Source organism: Sturnira hondurensis, unplaced genomic scaffold, assembly GCF_014824575.4.
Source record: "Sturnira hondurensis isolate 20B ecotype Veracruz unplaced genomic scaffold, ASM1482457v3 Scaffold0006413, whole genome shotgun sequence".
NCBI classification, from domain to species: domain Eukaryota; kingdom Metazoa; phylum Chordata; class Mammalia; order Chiroptera; family Phyllostomidae; genus Sturnira; species Sturnira hondurensis.
In genome coordinates, this window is record NW_028079044.1 from 41,995,267 (window position 1) to 42,012,395 (window position 17,129).

Sequence of the window (17,129 nt, forward strand, 5' to 3'; positions counted from 1 at the left end):
AAGATATTTTCAAATAGCTAATATACAGCAATGTTGCTTGAAAAATAAATGCCTAGCAGAGGAATTTAGACAATACCGGTAATATCCATGATTTGACCTGGATATCCATGTTTGCTTTCATTTCAAACATTATTTTATGAAAGATTTTATTTATTTATCTTTAGAAGGGAAGGGAAGAAGAGAGGGAGAGAAATATCAATGTATGGTTGCCTCTCGTGTGTCCCCTGCTGGGAACTGGCCTGCAACCCAGGCATGTACCCTGACTGGGAATCGAACCGCAATCCCTTGGTTCACAGGCCCATACTCAATCCCCTGAGTTACACCAGCCAGGGCCAAACATTATTTTTTTTAAAAGTAGCATAAAAATCATGAAGATCACTATGCTCTTCTTATGCCATATTTTTGTCATTTTTAAATCAACTGCCAGTTTTCCCCTCAGCTGTATATGTTAACGACATTGGTTCCTGATTTTGAACGGGAAGAATATCCATTTTCTGTTTCTTAACAGTGTGTGTTTAGGTCTATTTTCTCTAATTCTTTAAGAAAATGCTTCATGCTGAGTTTAAGTAGTCGTCAAGGGTCTAGTTCCAAAAATGGTGGGAAATTACGGCTCCATCTATTTTTGAGAGCCTGAGGTATGAGTCAGTCCAAGTGCTCAGCTCCATTTCCAGGACCAGGGTGTGTGAATACCCATTCTGGCAACTCACAATGACCATGGAAGCTTTCTGCGACTTTCTTCTGTCTATTGCCAAGACGCTGAACTGGCTCTGCTGAGCACACAGGCCTTTGCAGCAAGCTGCAGTCCAATTTTGTCAGCTCCAGCCTCCAGTGTTCTACTGTCTGGTCTATCAAACTCACACTCCTGCCATTTACATTATAGTTGCCATCCCGAAAGTTCCTACCTATCTCAAGGGCTAACGGCCCAAATCATTGTGGGAAAAAAAATCAGACCTAGGAAACTCAGTAAACGAACCAAGCTTGTCTTTTCTGTACCATGCCCTAGAAGTGCATGTGCTATTTCATAGCACAGAAAGAAAGTAGACAAATATCAGTTACACTCTTTAAAAGCCCAGGGAAGATAAACACATGTTTTATTTGGAAGCATAAAACATTTATATTTGGAGAAACAACCACATGAATATCCCAACTGATCTCAGAGACCTCTGGGATAGCTTTATTACACTTAATTAGATGATAAACCCCTTCATTAACAGTCAGTCAGATGTCGGTCTACTCTAAGAAGACAAGCAACCCAATTAAAAAGTGGGCAAAGGACTTGAACAGACATTTCTCCAAGGGGGATATACTGAGGATCCAGAGACATATGAAAAGATGCTCAATATCACTAGCTATTAGAGAAATGCTAATTAAAATCACAATGAGACTCCACTTCACACCAGTCAGAATGGCCATCACAAACAAAGCAACAAACAACAAGTGTTGGAGAGGTTGTGGGGAGAAGGGGACCCTAGTTCACTGTTGGTGGGATTGCAGACTGGTACAACCATTATGGAAAACAGTATGGAATTTTCTCAGAAAACTAAAAATGGACCTGCCTTTTGACCTAGCAATTCCACTGCTGGGATTATATCCTAAGAACCCTAAAACACCAACCCAAAAGAACCTATGCACCCCAATGTTCATAGCAGCACAATTTACAATAGCCAAGTGCTGGAAGCAACCTAGGTGCCCAAAAATGAATGGATCCAAAAACTATGGTACATTTACACAATGGAATTCTATGCAGCAGAAAGAAAGAAGGAGCTCCTATCCTTTGTAACAGCATGGATGGAACTGGAGAGCATTATGCTGAGTGAAATTAGCCAGGCAGTGAAAGACAAATACCATATGATCTCACCTTTAACAGGAAGCTAAACAACAAAACAAACAAGCAAGCAAAATATAACCAAAGATACTGAAATAGAGAACAGGCTGACAGGGACCAGAGGGGAGGGAATTCCAGAGGAAAAGGGGAAGGATTCACAGGAACAAGTATAAAGGACACATGGACAAAAACTAAGGGGGGTGGAAATGGGAGGGAGGTGGGGAGCACTGAGGGGGGCGGGCTGGGATGGGAGTAAAAGACAGAAAACTGTACTTGAACAACAATTAAAATAAATTTTAAAAATTTAAAAAACAGTCGGATGTCGGACATCTCTGTCAGTCAGCATATCATTTTCAAATTCTTCCATCCATGCTTCATATTCCAGTTCTAGTAAAAGTCTCAAATGTTGTTCCCTCAATAATAGCAGCTCACTCGTTCTGTGACTGGACTCAATTTTGGGTGAATGAAATAAAACACTACACACAGCAATCCTGAGCTACTCAAAACAAGGACCAGATCCCATTTGTTTGTTCTTTCTTTCACTCCCTTTCAATAGTTCCATTTTAAGTGGTAATGAAAAAAAATACAATAAAAATTTAAAAAGGGGGGAAATGGTGGGGGAGGGGTGTGCAGGGTGGAGGGGAGTAAAGGGGGGAATGGGACAACTGTAATGGCATAACCAATAAAATATATTTTTAAAAAAATAAAAAAAAATTTTAAAAAAGAACTTGTTCAGAAAATCACAACTATCTATGGTATATGTGAAGTCCCTGAGCAGCAGTGGGATGGGGGTAGGGGTGGGGAGGCAGTAAATAAGTACATAGATAGATAAATATGTAACTAGTTCCAAATAGTTTCTTTTTTTTTAAGAGAAGTGCCCATACCATTTTCGAAAGCCCCTGGCCCCAGTGATTGCAAGTTGTTACTGCCTGCTTTGAGAATTATCAAGAGAATGAAGGAAGCAGCTTGAAATTGTTATAGAACAGAAGTCCAAGTGGGGACAATATTTGGCCCACCCAGGGATGCCAAAAACTGTTACAGAACAACAGAACCTCCCAAACCCCCAAGGATGGTATACTAATACCATCCGGACTACCTACTGGGCTCATCTGTCCACTGCCAGAGGAAAGATGTCTCTCAATGCCAGAGATTTGTGAGAAGAAAAGGAAAGGTTTATTTAAAGCTATACACAGACTTAAAGTAGTGACCCAATGTCCCCATTAAAATATCAAAGTCCTTTTGAATACCCATAGGCACCCACAGCGCATCCTTCTCCACCTGCCCTAATTTGGGGTACTGTAACTCAGGAAAAGAAGCACATGTCTGTGTTTCAGGCCACTGGCACCGTCAGCTGTACTGCCATCCAAACAGGATCTCTAATTACTCCAAAGCCATGTGGCACCTTCTCATGGTCAACTGGCAAAGAGTTCTTTCCCCCTTCTTCCAGGCAAAGTCTCTTCTTTCCTTCACCAGAGCTGTGGAGAGGGTAGGGTCACCACTCTGGCAAAACCAAGTGGCAATTCTCTGCTAAAGCCGCGTGGTGATCCTCTCTACCCCCAGCTGCAGGGGTCCCCGCTCTGTCCAAAAGCGTGTGGCTCTCTCTCTTTGCACTGCCAACAGCCGCGTGGCTCCCTCTTCTTCTCACATGGCTGCGGGGTCTCCACTCTGGCAAAGCCGAGTGGAACTCCCTCAATGGCTGCCATGTCTAGGTTTTAAATCCCCATGCCAGTCCTCCTTTGCAGCCCCATTTCATACTCCTCCTACAATCGGCTACACTTGCCAGCATTACTGTATATTCCAAGTTTTCTGGGCTGCCGTCCTGAGTCTGGGCAGGCGTGGTCCCATGGCGTGGCCCTGTGGCGTGGCCCCACTCACCTCCAAGCTCTCACGCAGGCACTTGCAACAGGGGCTGGGAGTTGCCTCCCAGTTACATCTTGGGTGGAAGTCACTCCCTTCTCCCTGGCTCAAAGCATGGCCACAGCTATTTAATATATCCACGAAACCAGTTAAAGGTTATGTAGATATGTTAACTGACCATGCCAGAGGTTAGCGGCAAAGCCTTTGCTATACAAAACAACTCTCAATGGCCCTGCTTCATTTGTCCCTTCCCCAGCTTACACCTGTGTGTGTGTGTGGGGGGGGGAGGGTGAGACATCTTAATATTTCCTGGACACCTTGAGTTCTAGACCCCATTCCAAATCCCTTTTTGGGGGCCCCCTCTCGGCTGCACCTTGTTACAAAATCATGAAGTGTGTGCAAACTCCTGAAAGGAGAGGCATGACTGCAACTTTTTAAATCAGTAGCCATCTTTAAAAAGAGTCGTTCCATGTGGTACAGTGCTGAGCGATCATCTCGATTTCCTTACCTCTGGTACTCATGAGGCATTCTGTTCTTTTGTAATTAAAAGTCCTATAGAAACGAAAGTTTCCAGGCAGAAAAGCCAACCCATCACCCTGAGTTACCTGTTTGGTTGGTTGGTTGGTTTTTACATACTATACAGCTGGTTTGTGCTTGATAGTTTGATGAAGTTAGAGTTAGTGTGTTACATTGTTCTCTAGCTGGTCAGTGAATTAACTTCGAATAAAACACAGTTACTAGTAACAACCACAGACCAGAGGTGAAGCTCATCTTTCTTGTGCTTAATTATCCCAGAAGTGGCAAAAGAGAAGGTAACTTTTCTCAATTAGCAACTCTGTGTTTATTTTCCTTTCTGAGTGCATTAGTAAGCACCGCCACTGCCTGCATTACTAATGCCATTAATAATGCCAAGGACAATATCTGCAAATAATAGATGTGCAGTAAATATGTTGAAGGGAAAAAATGCATGAGCAAGCACAGCTGTTTCTTAAATGTCCAGTAGAGCACTGTGGGGTGATGAGCCTTGAACTAGAAATCAAACACTCAGGTTCAAGGCCCAATTCTATCCATTTTCATTATCCTTTCATAAGTCTGGAAAGTTCTGAGACTCAATTTCCCTATCTGAAAAATGAGCAGAAATCAATCTGACTTGTCATTTCAAGACTGCGGGGGCTTTAACAAGATTAACGCAGATAAAGGCATTTCGAGTTTTAAGCTGCTGTGTAAATGCATGATCAGGCATGGCACGTCACCCTGACACTGATCAGGGAAGTGATTTATAAAGTGAGCAGGGAGTGGAAGAAGTGGGAGAATGCTTAATTTGCCAGAGTTCTCAGGAAGTATGACACAAAGCTGGAAGAAACAGTTGATAAACTACTGGTGAGTGAGACCCTTGCTACTTCTACCCCCAGAGGCACGCTCCCCTTCCAAACGATGCTCAGTGAAACTCTTCTGTGAGAAGGAGGTGGCCACTTAACTGAAGACTTTTTGAAGGTGCAGAGGCAGAGGACTATGAAACCAGAGGTGCGTTGCTTGCGGCACAAAGGATAAGAACGTTTTGGGAGTTTTTTTTCCAACAACTCTTCCTGGAAATTAATCAAAGGGACAGAATTTTTTTTCTGCATGTGAAAACTTTGAGATGATGCCTGTTTCCCAAGGACACCGAATGAAAAGCCTGGCTGAGATGTACAAGTGTTATAATCCAGGCTCATGTATAATCATGTTAGAATCATACTGGATGTTACTGAACCTAAAGAAAACCTGGCCTATGTTCCATTAAGTCAGAATACATTAAAGTAGGTGGGACCAAGCTCCATCTACTTAGCCAAAAAAGTTAATTTCATACAGCCATGGCGGGGCAAACCTGGAGCCAGAACTGAGGATTCTACCTCTGGATGCACCAAACGCCTTATACAAAATTGCACTTTAAGTATTGATTCAAGGGCATTGAACAGATCAGTTATTTGCATCACGTTCTTTCATTCCCGTTCTCCAAATGGATGGCCTACATTCAAAGGAGGCAAAGGCAATCTGGTAACAGCTAATGGATGTCAGAAGCTTAGCTCATTGGATCCAAGGGTTCCTTCATTTCTTCCTTAATTCATCAAACATGTATTAGATGCCTGAGCGGTCTACACATCTGGAGTTTCATAGGGAATTAGAGTAAATACAAACAAACATTGTGTGTATGTGTGATCTGAAATGTTTACTAGTTGTGGTATGAGAGAAGAAACATACCATTAAAATAAAACATTTGGCTCTTGGGCTAATTTCCAAGAGAAGTTTGGAAAAAAAGTCTATTTTCTGTATTCCCTCATCTTGACAGTGCTGAGTCAGGACTACAAAGCCACCGGAGATCTGACCGCAGTGTCTCATTTCTCTTGTACAAATTAATAGAATACTGACATTCAGACTGTGTCTCTACTCATCCTGACAGTTTCCCAAGATTACCTGAAAACTTCAAAACAGTTTGACAGAGACTCTGCTATACATGAATTCATTCATTCAGCAAACACTTATCACTTCCTATTACGTACCAGGCACAGTGATTAATGACTGGGTAGTTAAGACATTAACAGACAAGACTGCCCAGGCGAGCCCATTATTTGAAACTAAGCAGCAGTTCTATAAATAACTTACCAGTCAATGTAACAGTACAACAGGATCAGTTCATTCAAGGTGCAGAGGATGCCCAAAGACAAATGGGGGGAAATGTGGTTAATTGGACCTGAGTGTTCAGGGAAGAGTCCCTGGAGAATGGTGAGCTTAAGTTACATTTGGAAGGACAGGTCCGCATGCCCCAAGGTGCCAAAATCTACAACAAAAGGTGTGCCCTAGGAAATGTTACCAATTCACAATGGCCGAAGCAAAAATCGATAAGGGACATTTAGAAGTTGTTTTATATACCACCAACCTGAGTACGACAAATCCATCTTTCTGTGAAAGATAAATTCGTTACTTGAAATTCACATGAAATCTTCTACATTGTCTCTCTCTCAGACTGTGTTACCTTTGTGACCAAATACCATATTTTTTGGACCATAGACACACCCAGGTTTTAGAGGAGGAAAATAGAAAAAAGTTTTTGAAGCAAAAATTGTGGTGAAATATTTAATAACATAAATAGCATAATATTCCACCAGTGTAAATGTAAACAGAGTTCAACAGCAGCGTTAACAATCATTATTCCTCCCAATTTGGGAAGGGGGAAAAAAACAAACAAAAAAGAAACAACAAAAAAAACCCTGTGTTTTATAGTGCGAAAAATATGGTAGTTATGATATGGTTAAAAATAACATGTCCTTGCTGAAGTGTTTGCTGAATGAATGAATTAATGTATAGCAGAGTCTATACATTTTTTGTCCTTGTAAAAAAATCGCTAACTTTGTATTAATATAAAGTTGGGAGGCCTCTTTGAAATACTGTGCTATGGCCTTAGCAAAATTTCCCCAAGATCTTTGACTCTCCTTACCATTCCTCTCCCCAGTGTCTCTTATTTTCTAATAAGCTTTTTCATTTCTTCTTCTTCCCCTCCTCCTTCTCTTTCTTCCTCTTTTCTTCCTTTCTTTCTCCTTCTCCTCCTCCTCCTCCTCCCCCTTTTTCATGGATGATCCTCTCTGTCTAGGTCTACGTACCACACCTGGCCTTTCATTTAGCCCAGTGGTTTTAAATCTCTGTTTCCAGAATTCTTTTTTTAAAAAAATATTTTATTCATTTATCTTTAGAGGGGAAGGGAAGGAGAGAGGGAGAGAAATATCAATGTATGGTTGCCTCTGCCGAGGACACACAATGTATCGTGTGTCCCCTGCCGGGAACTGGCCTGCAACCCAGGCATGTGCCCTGACTGGGAATCGAACCGAGATCCTCTGGTTCGCAGGCCTGTGCTCAATCCTGTTTCCAGAATTCTTTAGCACTTCCCATGGACACTGCTTGGGGATGACACAAGTCGGGGCATTCGAGGCTCTCCTCTTCCCCACATCCCTGGCAGCTTCACAGAGATCTGCCATTTAAATCGGAGTTTAGAGAAAAAGTTCATATGATAAAAAAGGGTTCACATGCTTCATGAAATTTTAAAATCACTCCTTCTTGTCTCCTTCTCAGAGTTTCGAGGATCAACTGAGGCAAACAGAGAAGGGACGGTACGGATACCACCTGTATAGGTACGGCCACAGAGACGGCCACTTTCAAACATGAGTCTTCCAGCAAGGATTTCTTGCTGCCACAGGGCCCTCAGCAGGAGAGGAGGCCCCTCTGGAAAGCGTCGTGGTGGAAAGGTCACCACTTGCCTGCATTCCCTCTCACATGTAGACTTAGCTGTGCCTCTTAGCCTCCTTTTAGCTCTAACCAGAAACCCTCTGTCTATAATTTTCCATATTTAATTCAATTTAGAACACAGTAACTATGAATTAACAATGCTCAGTCTTGGAAACATAAGGTTGAATTTGTGGTTCAAGGAATATATATATATATATCCCCCATCCTCAAAGAAGTTGATGGTGGGGGACTTCTCTGAGGGTGGGGGACATTGACAGGCATACATACAACTGACTCCTTCAGGGAAACTGGATCTATATTAGAGATGTGTCGCTTTGGGTTGAATTGTGTCCCCCAAAAGATATGTTGAAGTCCAAACCTGTAGTACCTCAGACAGTGACCTTATTTGGAAATAAGACGGTTGCAGATGTGACTTGTTAGCATGAGGTCATACTAGAGTGGCTCCTTGACCCAACATGACAGGTGTCCTCATACGAAGGTGGCCATGTGAACAGACAGACACGGACACACAGAGAGCGCCATTCGAGGATGGAAGCAGGGATTGGCGCGATGCATTTACAGTGTAAAGAACACCAAGAACTGTAGGCACCACTGGCACCTAGGAGGAAGGCTGGGAACAGATTCTGCAGCAGATGCCCCCGAAGGAACCAGCCCTGATTCCGACGGCCTGATTTTAGACTTCTAGCCTCCAGAACTGCAAAACAGTAGACTATAGTTTCCAGCTGCCCAGATCCTGGTATTTTGTTACGGCAGCCACAGGAAAGGGATACGCAGGCATGCAGTTCACAGATGAGGAGACGTTATGAACTGTGCTGCGTGTCAGGCACGCAGCTGGGAGCAGGGGACATTTGAGTTGGGTGACAGGTCACTTGGAGTTGTCCAGAGGGAAAAGGGAGGGAGTACATGCACAGCAGAGAAGGAAGCAGGAGCAAAGGACAGGCTTTGGAAAGGTCTCCTGGTGTTTGAGCAATCCTGAGTGGTCCTGGGTAGCTTCCGCCTGGAACAGGGTGGAAGCTCCCCGGGGTGCTTCGGGGAGAGACTGTTGCAATGCCCTGTGCAACAAGCAAGTTTACTTAAGTCAAGAAAAACGTCAAGTTTTGGAATCACTCTCTCTCTCTCTCTATATATATAGTGTGTGTGTGTGTGTGTGTGTGTGTGTGTGTGTTTAAATACGTTTCTATCCCCAGATGGTTTTTCTTTCTTTCTTTTAATTTCTTTTTAATTATGGCAGCTATCCTCCAAACATGTTTTTGTTTATCTCAAACTAAGTATACAGTTTCAACATATGGAGCATATTTCGTTTTACTTCAGTTTATCTTAAGAAATCAGCTTTCCTAACTCTTGTTGGCAGTGGACCCAAATGATTCCTAACTTTTTATTTCTCTCTTTATTTTCTTTTCTTTCAGTTATGGCTTATCTCTTATCTTTTATCTCTACCTCCCCTTCTGCTTTCTCTCTTTTTTTTCCTTTCCTCTCTCCCTCCCACCATTCCTCCCTTCCTTCCTTCCTTCCCCCCTTCCTCCCTCCCTCCCTGTCTTCCTTCCTTCCTCCTTCCCGTCTCTTCCTTTTCCTTCTGAAATGTCACAGAAGATTTCCCATATTGAACTGGCAGGAACCAATAGTGGCAGGAACCAATAGCTCCTTGGCTGTTGGACATTTAGTCAAACTAGAAAATACACAACCTGGAAATCATGTTAATGAACAAGTCAAGGGCATTATTTGCTTTTTCACTGATAGTATCATGAACATGGCATTCACCTTTCTTGGTGACCTGTGTTTAAGCTACTTGATGAGCCTGGCCTTGTGTGATGCATTTGTCCTTGCACACCTCACCCGGCTCCTCCTCTCCTCAGAAAGTTCCTTTTCATCCACTCAGCCACTTACCCTTCAAGATGGAGCTCAAATGTCCATCCCTTTTAATACATTATGCCCCCTGAATGAATCATTATCTCTCTGATTCTCCTAGAGCTTTGTACAGCTTTGCATTAATGTGATTGGTACTTAATTTCATGTATGTCTCTCTCACTGGATGGAAGTCAAACATGGTTCCTCATTGTCCCCAAATCTGCAGTGTCTGATAGAGTGGCTGACAGAGTGAGCACTCCATGAGTTCTCATTAAAGACATGCCTGAGCGAAAAGAGATTGCAATCCTCCAATGAAAAGTGAAATAAAACCGTTGTGACCAGGAAGAAGCTGGGTCCACATCCTCGTCTCCTGCTGTCTAGAGAGGGTGGGGTCCTGTCCTCATCACGAAGCACACCTCGAGAGAGGCAAACCCCCCACATCAGAATGCGTTATGTTTTTATCAGGACCACTCCGTCCTGACCCATCAGTCACCAGCTTACTGGTTTCTTTCCCTGTCTTCCTCCGCTCTCCCTCTCCAGTGGGGAAATTGCTCTGTTCTCTGGCTTGTGAGACAATCTGGGTTTCTGTGGCTCCCCTGTCTTCAGCCAAGAAGCACACATTTACAATTAATCAAACCACAGATGCGTGTTGTCTTCTTTAGACACAGCCAGGAGCTGCGTATTTAATGCTCTGGAGCACATCTCCATCCCAGGAGTTAAGCTAACTGTGTCTCCAGCTCTGTCAACGTGGAAACAGAAGCTCCTCTGTAAACCCCAATTTCACGCCATGAAAAGATCCCACTGCACTAAGACTTTAAGAACAGTTTGGGGGAAATGTTATAGTCTTTTGAGATGAGAAACCAGCAAAACCCCCATAAACTTGCATGTTAACACAGTGCTTTCTAGTTTACAAAGCACTCTCCGCTGGCTGGCCCTGCCTGCCTTTGACTTTAAAGCACAGAACAATGGCATGGGTAATGAGGCTTTGTCAAGGAAATCTCCCACACACGCAGTCCAGCTCCAGGGGCAGCCTTCACTGCCTGCAAAGAGCACTCCTGACTCACCACCAGCATCTACCCCAGCGATTTTCTCTGCTAGGATTTATCCCCCTGCTGATCATTGTGTTGCCATTCAGCTGTCGTCTCAAAGCAAATTTTTCAGGCACGTCTTTCCTGACCATAACAACTCCCAAGCGCCTTCCTTATGTCCATAGGAAGGAGACATAGAAGCGTGTTCCTATTTTCCAGAGTATTGAGCAGTTCTTTATTTTTCAGTATAATTATTTTTATATTTGTCACCGATTAAGCTGAACGTTATTTCTACGTTTAGCTTACTACTATACCTATAGCATGTATATAGAACACAATAACTTGATGAATACTTGAAAATGAAATGAATGATCACCACCCATCTTCCTTTTCAGCTGAGAATCTTGAAGCTCAAGGCAACATGCTGAAGGTCATTGTTAGTAAGAGTTTCTGGAGTCAGAGGGACTTGAAATGTCAGATTACAGCATTGCCATTTACTCACAGATGATATTTATTGAGTCTCTGGTTCTCTTTTCTCTTATCTGTTAAGTTCAGGGGATAAAAACTAAGAGGATAGTGGTACATGGTACAAGATGGAAACTGTACACAGTGCATGTGTACATGTAATTCACTCTCAGTGAGTCCACTCGTGGCTGTCAAGTCTGTTAGCTGGAGTTCTGATTCTAGTCGATGAGATGACTTCTGTAGTGTTCAAAAACATAGTATCTCTTCTTACAAGTGGAGAACTCAAAGCAAAAGGAAAGTCAGTGCTGAATTCAATTATTTTTCTCTCTTTTTTTTTCCTTTAGCTCATCATGCCATGACAGAAGAGACTGGGAAACAACATTTTCAAGACAATATTTATTTAGTTTACTTAGCATCTTCCTAAATGCCTTGTATCATGCTCCTTGCCTTCTCAGTTACTCCAATTAACAAGGATCATTTGAAGGACAGGCCCAAGACAGACATGCAAATGTTCTGGAGGAAATAAGGTTTCTTAGGGTGAAACCAAAGAGCAAACCACAGTGTTTTTACTGGTGGATTTACTAAGGGAGGAGTTGATAAAACAGTGAAGACAGTAGTTAAGGAAGTTGGAAGAGAAGACTCTGTGAGCATGGATGAGACATATGACTATATTGGGATTTCACTAATTATGCTACCTATCATCTCTGTGTGTTAGGTGGCACAAGGGAAAATGCAGATGTAAGTACGGCCCCGAATAAGTGTACTCTAAATTATTCCGAGGGCGATGACCGTGGGTGGCCCTGTGTAATCAGGAGAGCCCTTTGAAGGCAGAGATAATTTTCTGTGCCTGTGGAAGAAGCCAGTGATTATTGAGTGGGAGTGTCTGTGCAGGAGGTCACATGCCAGGACCCAAGGAAGGCCTCAAGATGCTGAGATTGCTGCTGGCTGACCCCCAACAGGGGAACAAGGATCCAGGTCCCACAGTTGCAAGGAACTGAATTCTGCCATCCCCAAGTGTTGTATGTGTGTACACAGGGTGGAAGAGGACCCCGCGCTCCATATGAAACGGTACCTCCGGTTAACATCCTGGTTTCAGCCTGGTAAGACTTTGAGCGCCTGGCCCAGTCAACTCAGGGCCAGACTCCTGACCTGCGAAAACTGTGAACCAAGTTGATAAACTGTCCTGGTTTAAATTGTTAAATTTCTGGATATACGTAATGCAGAAAATTTTTTAAAAATACATTTATCCACAGTTACTCTCTATCACATTGCATTATTTTTCCTTCATAGCTAAAAATTCTTTGAAATTATCTTGTATATTTCTTTTTTATTTTATTATTTACCCCTAGAATACACGTTTTTCTAGAAAATCAACTTTGGTTGTCACTTTGCCAGGTTGATTCTGGCTAATCTGGCCGTTTGAGAGGTAGATTGGAAGGAATGACAAATCTGTTTCTATTTTCTAGGAAAAATGGAGGAGCTAATATATATTGTATAATATTAAAATTTTCTCACTGGGACAAAATGATCTTTCCTTGGTATTCTTCAATTTTCAAAATAATTCAATATGAGGGAAAGACAAACAGTCCTTCAAAACAAGAGAAGCCCTTGGCCAAACTTTCCATAAATCAGAGGCATGCAGCTCTGTTATTTTTCAAATACTACAGCTGTTTATGGAAGCCATGCTACATTTCAGCACAGAATTTTATTTTAGATAGTAAATATATTTGTTCTCCCCTCTCTAGTTATTCTGACCACATGTGATGACGGTGCCCAAACACTCCTCCCTCATGTATCTCATGCCCAAAGTGGTCCTCCCGCTCGGCGGATCTGACTGGTGAATCCTGAAGAGGTAACCAGCAATGGCCTGTGCCCAAGAAGAAGGGATGGCTGCACTGCTGTGCTTTTGATACAGGGTGCAGCCAAGGAGGGGGGCCCCCCCAAAAGGTTTGGAATGGTGTCCAGAACTCAAAGTGTATAGGAATATTGGAGGAAATATTATTAAGATGTCCTCACCCCCGCCCCCAGGTGTCAGTTGGGGGAAGGGACGAATGGAGCAGGGCCATTGAGAGCTGTTTTGCATAGCAACAGTTTTGCAGCTAACCTCTGGAATGGTCATTGAACATATCTATAACCTTTAACTGGTTTCATAGATATGTTAAATAGCTGTGGCCAAGTTTGGGGCCAGGGAGAAGTGAGTGGCAGCTAACCAGGCGGGAACTGGGGCTGCTTCTCTGAGATAGTGCCTGTGTGAGAGCCATGTGGCCTTAGCAGAGTGCGGACCCCCTCTTGGCCAGGTGAGGGGGAGAGCCACGCTGTTTTGGAAAGATGTAGACCCCTGTAGCCATTAGGAGAGAGAGCCACAAGGTTTCAGCAGAGTGCAGACCCCCTCTTGGCCAGGTGAAAGGGAAGACCACACAGCTTTGCCAGAATGGAGATCCCTTTGGCCAGGTGAAGAAGAAAGACGCGCTTTTGGTGGAGTGTGGCTTTGGTAGAAGAGGCCCACGCAGCTTTGGGGTGCTCCCTTTTGGCCGAGTGGCCTGGAAAGCAGGAGAGACTTTGACTGGAACTTGGTACAAAGAACTCTTGCCAGTGAAAGGTGCCGCATGACTTTGGATTAGCTGGAGATCCTACCTGGACAGGCGACACAGCTCACAGTGCCGGCAACCTGAAAAATGGACGTGTGCTCTTTTCCTGATTTACGGTACCCGGAGTTGGGACAATGGGAGAAGGGAGCTCTGTGTGTGTGTGTGTAGGTGTATACCCTGAAGGACTTTAATATTTTGATGAAGGCATTAGGCCTGAATAGCATTAAATAAACATTTTGTTTCCTTTTCACAAATCTCTGGCATTGAGAGATGTCTTTCCAATTGGCAGTGGACAGAAGAGCCCAATAGATATTAGTATACCATCCCTGGGTGGGTCAAGTATTGTGTCCCCCCCCCCCTCGGACTCCCTTTTTCGGTAACACTTTGTCCTCCTGCAGCAAGAATTGAACTATGGGGCACGCTTCTCTACTTGTACTGGAGGAGGAAGCAAAAAAAAACCCAAAACAAAACTTCATTGTTTTTAAATCAGCATATATTTTCTAAAGATTTTATTTATTTATCTTTAGAGGGGAAAGGAAGGAAAGAGGGAGAGAAATATCAATGTATGGTTGCCTCTCATGTCTCCCCTGCTGGGAACTGGCCTGCAACCAGACATGTGCCCTGACTGGGAATCGAACCCTGATACTCTGGTTCGCAGGCCCTCACTCAATCCACTGAGCTACACCAGCCAGGGCTAAATCAGCATATTTTTAGGTAATATATTTCCCTGGGTAAAAATTCTTCAAGTCTAGAACTTTTGGCCCACTACAGTCATGTTCAAAATCTTAGAAGCAGAAAAATGTTGCATTGAATTCAAATGAATTTCAACATCCTAGCTTACACTTGCTGACTGTCTAATATTTATAGCTGTTAGGAACTATAAATTCGTATTATACACAATGTTACCTTCACTTCTTAGGTCTTCAAACTGCTATGAAATTATTGAAAGGGTCAGGCCCGTTTTCCAACCTGCTAGGCTGCCCATGACTCAGTTATCCCCATTCGAATGATAGCCCTCAGCTCATTGCAACTCTGTCCCACCACATACAGTAGACAACTGGCACCAGCCACAATGGCCAGGGGTCAGACTGACCTTCCTGTACCTGGGAATAGCCCAGCCCTTTACATAACCCATTGTCCCAACTCACATCCTGAAACCCCGAGGCAACCACCCAGAAGAGTAATAGACTAACACCCTTCCCTACCTCCCCAAAACCCCATGCTTTAAAAAAAAAACAAAAAACAAAAAAACACCACCATTCTTGCTTCCCCCCAGGGCTGCCGTCAGTCCAGACTCAGCCCCAGGTAAGTGCAGCATCAAATAAAGGCACTTGGATCCGATCATCTGGCTCCTCTCGCTTTTATTTCTCATGCATTTCTAACAATTATATTGGATAAATAGTTCTGCCTTCAACTGGTCAACCCACTCAGTCAAGGCCCTAAATCCCAATCTCTCCATTTAAACCAGTTTCAATAGCATCACATCTGAAGCCATTCTAAGATTGCAAATAAGGCAGCTTCAGACATGTGTGTAGAAGTATTATTATCTTTTCCATATGAGTGTATAGATTCTAGAAATCACTGTATTCAAAATAAATATATCCTGCATTGATATCCATTGGCTCCTAAAATTTTACCATTCATATATTTATTTCTTGAGCTCAAGATTTATTGCCGACAAAATGATGGGGATAATATACCAAATCTCTTGTATGTTTGCATTTTGTTCTCTGAAGCAGAAATCCAGTTTAAGCCAGTGGTAGAAAATCTTCCTGGGCCCTGACTGGCATGGCTCACTGGGGTGAGCACAGGCCTGTGAGCTACGTGATCGCTGGTTTGTTTCCCACTGAGGGCACGTGCCTGGGTTGTAGGCCAGGTACCCAGTAGGGGGACAACCCATCAATGTGAGAGACAGCCACACACTGATGTTCCTCTCCCTCTCTTTCTCCCTCCCTTCCCCTCTGTCTAAAGCTAAATAAATAAAATCTTAAAAAAAAAAAAAAGAAAACAGAAAGAAAAGATTCCTGGGAGGAGAACAGCCAAGTAGTCCTGGTTTATATCATGCCTCCACGTTAAAACAATTGTTAAAACTTCTTGGCCAGAGTATCCTCAAATGTTAATAAAGCCAAAAACACACTTACCTTACTAGACTATCATAAATATAACAGATAAAGTAAGACAAAGACTGAAACATGATTATTAGTAGCTTTTATTGTTACTATTTCAGTTGACCTGTTTAGGCATTTACTGACTTTTACTGCAGTATAAGTACTTCACTATATATATACATGGAGATGTAACAGGCTGGTTTTATGTGTCTTCCAAGACACAATTAAGAATCAAATAAGAAAACTCTAGGGAAAGACAAAACACTTCATTCTAAAGAAAAGAAAAAGTAAGTTATTAATCATTTAAATATTATACATGCTTTTATTGATTGACTACTTACTATAGGCAACATATTTTGCTAATTGCTGTCATCTGTTATCTCACTAAATCTCTACAACCGAATATTCATTACTGTTTTATGAAGAAACACACCGACCAAGTTCACAAACAACAATGGAGCCATGATTTGACCTCAGGTGTGTTGCACTACAGACGGGTAAACAATGGGATTTGTAGAACAGCTGACTGATGAGTATGAGCTAACCCTCAATGAGACTTTGCATGACCTCACTTAAGTTGCTAAAGATTTATTAAAGTACATTGTGTGAATTAGATGTCATGGAAGTCCTGCCTTATACCATGACATTTATTCCATGTAGACATTTGGAGAATTTTGGAAATGTCATGGTAATCACATGGTGGTGGAATTTGAGAGTATTTTGTGATATTACCATTTACAATGAGAAATATATATTTGGTCTTTGTCCCCATTTCTGGCCCAGAGCTCCTAAAACCCTTGGGATTGCCTAAGTGGTAAGGGCTATTGAGGTGTCTTTTGTTATGTTAATGACATGGCTTTTGGAAAGCACTAAGGATGAGGGCTGGTTGCCAGCAGAACCAATATTGTGATTAGTGGGTTGGAACTTTCAGTCCCACTGCCAGGGAGGCTGGAGGGGCTGGAGATGGAATCAAAGCCCAGTGGCCGATGATGTCACCAGTGGTGCCTACATAATGAAGTCTCCCCCAAATCCCAGAAGGACAGGGTTCAGAGAGCCTCTGGGTTGGTGAACCTGTGGAGATGGGGCATGTGCACAGAAGACACGGAAGCTCCTGGCTCGCTCTCCCTAGCTCGCCCAT

At 42.9% G+C, this 17,129-nt stretch overlaps 1 pseudogene; it reads right to left on the bottom strand.

Moving 5' to 3' along the window:
* Positions 1 to 416: 416 nt before the first annotated feature.
* The window catches only part of LOC118988781 (metalloendopeptidase OMA1, mitochondrial-like), a 122,054-nt pseudogene continuing 105,341 nt past the window's right edge, over positions 417 to 17,129 (bottom strand).